A 7,558-nucleotide genomic window follows, 5' to 3' on the forward strand; every position below is an offset into this window, starting at 1 on the left:
AGTAAACTCTCCTTGAGGATTGATTTTCTTGATGGAAGTAGCTGATCATCATCTCGAAGATGATCTTGCCCAGTCTCCTTTTCCTCAGGTGCAAGTAAAACCTAGATGTGGGACAGAGTAGCTAGAACATTTCAGAGCCTTATCAGGCTAGAACCAACATGAATATGTGAAGATATTTGAAATATATAAGTATTTTAGAAATATTTAAAACACATATTTAGCATACACACATATTTGTGTATTAAAATATATGCACAAGACATGGACTGCATTCTCGTGTAAAAATTTCCAGGTTTGGCATAATGCTTCTGCCTCCTGTCGTTTAGTCACCAAGTTGTGTTCGACACTTTGTGACCCCATGGACTGCAGCATGCCAGGCTTTCCTGGCTTTCACTATCTCCTGGAGTTTGCTCAGACTGATGTCCACTGAGTTTGTGGTGCACTCCAACCATCTCATCCTCCGTTGCCCCCTTCTCTTGCTCTCAAGCTTTCCCCACATCAGGGTCTTTTGCCAATGAGTTGGCTCTTTGCATCACGAAAGGATACACGGAATGTACACAGAAGAACTACACAAAAAAGGTCTTAATGAGCAGGATAACCACGATGGTGTGGTCACTCACCTTGAGCCAGACATCCTGAATTGTGAAATCAAGTGGGCCTTAGAAGCATTACTTCTAACAAAGCTAGTGGGAGTGATGGAATTCTGGCTAAGCTGTTTAAATCCTAAAAGATGATGCTTTTAAAGTGCTGCATTCAATATGACAGCAAATTTAGAAAACTCAGCAGTGGCCACAGGACTGCAAAAGGTCAGTTTTCATTCCCATCCCAAAGAAAGGCAATGCCAAAGAATGTTCAGACTACTGCACAATTGGGCTCATTTCACATGCTGGCAAGGTAATGCTCAAAATCCTTCAAGCTAGGTTTCAACAGTATGTGAACTGAGAACTTTCAGATGTTAAAGCTGGATTTACAAAAGGCAGAGGAACCAGAAATCAAATTGTCAATGGCCGCTGGATCTAGAAAAAGCAAGAGAATTCCAAAAAATCATTGACTTCTGTTTCATTGACTACGCTAAAGCCTTTGACTGTGTGGATCACAACAAACTGCCTCTTGAGGCTCAGGCTACTTCTGCCCTCTGTTCCACATCAGTTGGGTGTAATCCTCGTCCTGAAAGTCAGATGCAAGTTCTGTTCCTTCTAATCAGATGGAGGAAGAGACCCAGAAGACAGCACACTGGCCAGCTCTCTGAAGGAAAGCTCCCTGAAGGTACTAAGGACAGCACCACTGACCTCTGCTGGCTAGAATTGAGTAACACAGCCACTCCTACTTGCAAATGGAATTGGGAAAATTTAGTCTGTATCCTAGGTGGCCATTATCCTGGTTCAAAACTTTATCACTGATAAGAAGATATAGTACAATTGATCATATACACTACCATGTGTAATATAGATAGCTAGTGGGAAGTTGCTGTGTAGCATAGGAAGCTCAGCCTGAGGGGTGGGATGGAAGTGGGGTGGGATGGAAGTGGGGTGGGGAGAGGGAGGCTCAAGAGTGAGTGGATGAATGTATACTTAACGTTTGATTCATGTACTGCAGAAACACAACATTGTAAAGCAGTTATCTGATTGCTTTACAGTGATTTAAAAAAATTAAAATTGGATTTAAATGTATTGCTATGGAAAAAGAACATGAAGGACATCACTAGCATCTGACTTGCCTGGATTGGTGGCTAAATGTAGGAGATTTCTACTCACCCCTTCAAAGTTAGTCATGTGAACTTCTGAGGGGTAAATAAAAGAAACTGAATTTTAAGCAAGGCTTTACTTAAACAGACGGAATCTTGAGACTTACTAGGTAGAGTGTTAACACTTGCCAAACAATGACAGAAACTCACAACATAGGAATGGCCACACTAAAATACATCTAGACTTTAAAAAGAATGAAAACCAGACTACCATTTGGGATATATGAACTTTATCAGGCCCATTCTAGAAAGATTTGGGGTTTCTTTTCATATAACCATTCTAAAGATTTGGATAATATTGCTGTGTTATTATCTGCATGTGACTTGCTATAATGTAGGGAGTTTTCTTTGTTCTTGAACAGAATAACCTGGGTTTTATAACCACATTCAATTAAAATTTCCAACCATCTGAGACTTCCCTGGTGGTCTAGTGGTTAACAGTCCGCTTGCCAATGCAGGGATCATGGGTTTGATCCCTGGTCCAGGAAGATTTCACATGCCTCGGAGCAACTAAGCCCTTGCACCCCAACTACTGAGACTGTGTTCTAGAGCCCAGGAGCCGCAGCTACTGAAGCCTTCATGCCCCAGAGCCTGTGCTTCACAACAAGAGAAGCCAGCACAATGAGAAGCCAGTGCACCACAACTAGAGAAAGCCCAGGGACAGCAATGAGGACCTGGTGCAGCCAAAAATAGATATAAATAAAATGAAAAAAAAAAAAACCCTACCAACTGATTGGGTTCAAGTATGTGGTATTTCCAGGTCCAGCTGTGTGGCATCAGTGGTACATTTTTAAAAACCACTGATACCAACCAGGACCCCACTTTAGCATAAGGACATAGAGGGATCCTGGAACCTTTACGTTTTTACAAACCTCTCAAGAAATCTCTGCAGCCAGGGTTCTGAACAACTCAACTGGATGCTTTTTGTCTAACAAACTCATTGGTACCAGTTCTGAAAATGGCTTTTCTTCTGAATTTACTTCATTTTCCTTCAGTTCAGTTTAGTCAATCAGTTGTGTCCGACTCTTTACAACCCTATGGACTGCAGCATGCCAGGCCTCCCTGTCCATCACCAACTCCCACAGGTTGCTCAAACTCGTATCCACTGAGTCTGTGATGCCATCCAACCATCTCATCCTCTGTCATCCCCTTCTCCTCCTGCCTTCAATCTTTCCTAGCATCAGGGTCTTTTCCAATGAGTCAGTTCTTTTCATCAGGTGGTCAAAGTATTGGAGCTTCAGCTTCAGCATCAGTCCTTCCTATAAATATTCAAGACTGATTTCCTTTAAGAATGACCGGTTTGATCTCCTTGCAGTCCAAGCGACTCTCAAGAGTCTTCTCCAACACCACAATTCAAGCATCATTTTCCTAGTCCTAGAACAATTCTTGCCAGATCTGTATTTCCTTCTCCATTAATCCTTGCAGGGCTGCAGAATGGAAAACAATACCATGAACTAGATTTCTGCTATGTATGAATAGGCGTTACAAGGCTTCTCGCACATCTTTAAGAAAACCAGCCACCTGTCTTTCCGCAGTGACCCTGTTGCTGTTTTGACCTAATTGAAAGACTTTGATGAGTAAGACACCCCCTCAAGCCCTGACTCTTCCTACTCAGTCACAACTAGGTTTTGGGGAAAAAAAAAAGTGTTATTTCACTTAATGGCCACAAGGTGGCGGGCCAGACAATTTCATTAGCTTCAGTTGCCACCGGCAGCAATGATCTTTTTCCCGTTTGTTATTAATAAGAATGTATCACCGTTCGACAAACGAAGAGTACAGAATCTTAGGACTAAACAGAAATATGAGATGATCCTGATCATTGATTGTCTTTTAATATCTTCCAAAGTAGGGAGATTGCTTACACATTTTAAATTGTTATTCTGACCTTCTAGTGTCCCTTCCAGAATCTAAGAAAAACACTAACACTCTTATTCCAGATACATGGAAATGGCTCTGTTCAAAGGGTTAACAGTGATGGAAATCTAGGAATGCAATTACAGGCATACCTGTAATTTTATTGTGGCATATTTGGGTTTGGTTCTAGATGATAGCAATAAAGTGAATATTGCAATAAAGTGAGTCACAAGTTTTTTTGGTTTCTGAGGGCATATAAGAGCTCTGTTTGTATTATACTGTAGCCTATTGAGTAGAATGACATTTTGTCTAAATGTTTATACTTTAATTCAAAATATTATATTAGTAAAAAATGCTAACCATCACCCGAGCCTTCAGTGAGCTGTAATCTTTGCAATAGTAGTATCAGAGATCACTAATCAGAGGTCACTATGATAAATAGAATAATAATGAACAAGTTTGAATACTGTGAGAATTACCACATGTGACACAGATATGAGGTGAGCAGATGATCTTGGAAAAAGTGGTGCCAATAGATTTGGTGAAGGTTGGCCACAGAGACCTGAGCCTCCATTTGTTTTGTCTGAGTTACCTAAAAAGTTGAAAAAAAGAGCGAAGCCCAAGAAGATGTAAGGGGGCGAGGGCTGGGGGGTGGGTGGGTAAGCAAAATGCTGTATGGTTTGTCTCTGTTTTTCCACCTCTGAGAGTATTTGCCTCTGTAAAAGGTGAAGTTTTGTTAACAGACCATCATTACAATCCAAAAAGTAGGTATCAATGATAAATTCCTTTAAATATCTCTCAAAACTGACTTTGGTCTCATTGCCTCAGTGTTACAAATTAATGAAGAACTTCCTCCTGTGGTAGGTGATAGAGGAAGATGAGGCAGGAAACGAACACTTTCGAGCATCTTTTCCCAAATGTGCTCTACTCCTAATGTTTAGGAGACCAACCTTTCACTGGAGGCTTGCCAGGTGGCACTAGTGGCAAAGAACCCTCCTGCCAATGCTGGAAGCATAAGAGACTCGGGTTTAATCCCTGGGTCAGGAAGCTCCCCTGGAGGAGGGCACGGCAACCCACTCCAGTATTCTTGCCTGGAGAATCACATGGACAGAGGAGCCCGGTGGGCTACAGTCCATGGGGTTGCAAAACTTGGACACGACTGAGGTGACTTAGCAAGCATGCATGCAAGCTTTGAAGAATAAAAGACTAGAACTACATTTTGGTACTTCCTTAAAAAAGAGAAAAGGCAAACAGCAAAAAAGAACTTCTGCAGCTAGGAAAATACACTCTTGAGTTTGTTTATAATGTTCAGATCTAAAGAGATTTTATACACACACACACACACACACACATACAGTAGTTCTCAGTTTATCTCTGCAGGCTCAACCACTGCTTGTCAACTGCCCTCTCACTAATTAATCTTGAACCGCACCGGTCCTTTATCTCTTTTGGGAACTACACTAAGCAGTTTCCTCTTTGAGGGCTGTGTGCATGCTCGCATGTTCTGTTGAATTGCTCCTTCACTCTGTATGTCCAGCTCATTCTTATACTTTGTTTTCACTGAAGTTTTATAATCTCTGATCGCCACATTAGAGATTATAGGCCCCCTTCACTATTGCTCTGAATCTCAAACCCTTTTTTGTTTCATTTGTAACACGAATTGAAACTTGTATTTTTCATTTTATTTTTGGCTTCATGGCTTTGTGCGGGCTTCCCCTAATTGCAGCGATCCGCGCCTACTCTTTGTTGTGGTTCTTGGGCTTCTCTTGTTGCAGAGCGCAGACTCTAGGAGCCTGGGCTGCGTAGTTGTGATGCACCGGTTTGGTTGCGCAGTGGCGTGAGGGATCTTCCTGGACCAGGGATTGAACCCTTGTCCCCTGCATTGGCAAGCAGATTTTTATCTGCTGCACCACCAGGGAAGTCTGGAACTTGCATTTTTAATTTGCCTTTTTACTTAGATTTTAACATCTCTCTTATTAGGAAGAGTATAATCTCCATGAGTCCAGGGACCATGGAGATCATGAGACCAACAGAGAACATGTCTGTTTTTTAATTATTCCATAATTTTGTCACTTAAATATTTAATGTGTGTACGTGTGTATGTGTAAGTCTCTCAGTCATGTCTGACTCTTGGTAATCCCATGGACTGTAACCTGCCAGGCTCCCCTGTCCATAGCATTATCCAGGCAAGAGTACTGGAGTGGGTTGCCATGCCCTCCTCCAGGGGATCTTCCTAACCCAGGGATGGAACCTAGGTCTCCCGCATTACAGGCAGATTGAGCCACTAGGGAAGCCCATTGTGTGTCTACTCTTTATCAGGTAGTATACTGTTAGGCACTCAATAACTATTAAATGAATAACAGTATCTCTTTAGAGGGAACCTCTCTCCTTTAAATTTTCTATATATAAATAAAGAGAAGCAAGTAGTAAAAGTTCAAACTCTTGAACACTTCAGAAGTTCAGAACTTGAACTTGAAATAAGCACATGATCTTATTTCAAGGCTGTATATTGTCACCCTGCTTATTTAACTTATATGCAGAATACATCATGAGGAACGCTGGGCTGGAAGAAGCACAAGCTGGAATCAAGATTGCTGGGAGAAATATCAATAACCTCAGATATGCAGATGACACCACCCTTATGGTGGAAAGTGAAGAGGAACTAAAAAGCCTCCTGATGAAAGTGAAAGAGTAGAGTGAAAAAGTTGACTTAAAGCTTAACATTCAGAAAACTAAGATCATGGCATTTGGTCCCATCACCTCATGGGAAATAGATGGGGAGACAGTGGAAACAGTGTCAGACTTTATTTTTTTGGGCTCCAAAATCACTGCAGATAGTGACTGCAGCCGTGAAATTAAAAGACACTTACTCCTTGGAAGGAAAGTTACGACCAACCTAGACAGCATATTAAAAAGCAGGGACATTACTTTGCCAACAAAGGTCTGTCTGGTCAAGGCTATGGTTTTTCCAGTGGTCATGTATGGATGTGAGAGTTGGACTGTGAAGAAAGCTTAGCGCCAAAAAATTGATGCTTTTGAACTGTGTTGTTGGAGAAGACTCTTGAGAGTGCCTTGGACTGCAAGGAGAGCCAACCAGTCCATCCTAAAGGAGATCAGTCCTGGGTGTTCATTGGAAGGACTGATGCTGAAGCTGAAACTCCAGTACTTTGACCACCTGATGCAAAGAGCAGACTCATTGGAAAAGACCCTGATGCTGGGAGGGATTGAGGGCAGGAGGAGAAGGGGACGACAGAAGATGAGATGGTTAGATGGCATTACCGACTTGATGGGCATGAGTTTGAGTAAGCTCCGGGAGTTGGTGATGGACAGGGAGGCCTGGCATGCTGCAATTCATGGGGTCACAGAGTCGGACATGACTGAGCGACTGAACTGAACTGAACTGAAGAGAGTAATGTGATAGATACACCTATTAAGATGTATAAGAAAAAAAGTTCATCACTAACCTAAAAATTTATATATGTGGAACACATATCACAGAACCTGAACCATGTAGCCTAAATAATTGAATATACAACATTAATTTAACAAAGTGATGAGTTGAAATTTGGGGAAATGAGACAAAGCCAGCCCATTTAGGGTCTAAATTAGCATAATGTTTCAACCTTAACCTATGGTTACTGTGACCTTCCTTTCATTAGGATTGTGTGACTCTAAAAAAAAAGAAAAAAAGGCTTGTGTGACTCTGATCTGAAGAAGGATAACAACCTAAGTTGAAGATGGTGTTTGCTGTCTCTGACCTGTGATTTTTCCAGCTCATCCATCTACTCAGTCAGACTTTCAAAGCTTTTTAAAAAAATTACAATTATTTAAATTTTTTTGTTAGAGGATAATTGCTTCACAATGTTATGTTAGTTCTGCTGTACCATAAAGTGAATCAGCTATCAGTTCATTTCAGTTCAGTTGCTCAGTCGTGTCTGACTCTTTGCAACCCCATGGACT

Source organism: Dama dama, chromosome 22 (genome assembly GCF_033118175.1).
Source record: "Dama dama isolate Ldn47 chromosome 22, ASM3311817v1, whole genome shotgun sequence".
NCBI lineage: Eukaryota > Metazoa > Chordata > Mammalia > Artiodactyla > Cervidae > Dama > Dama dama.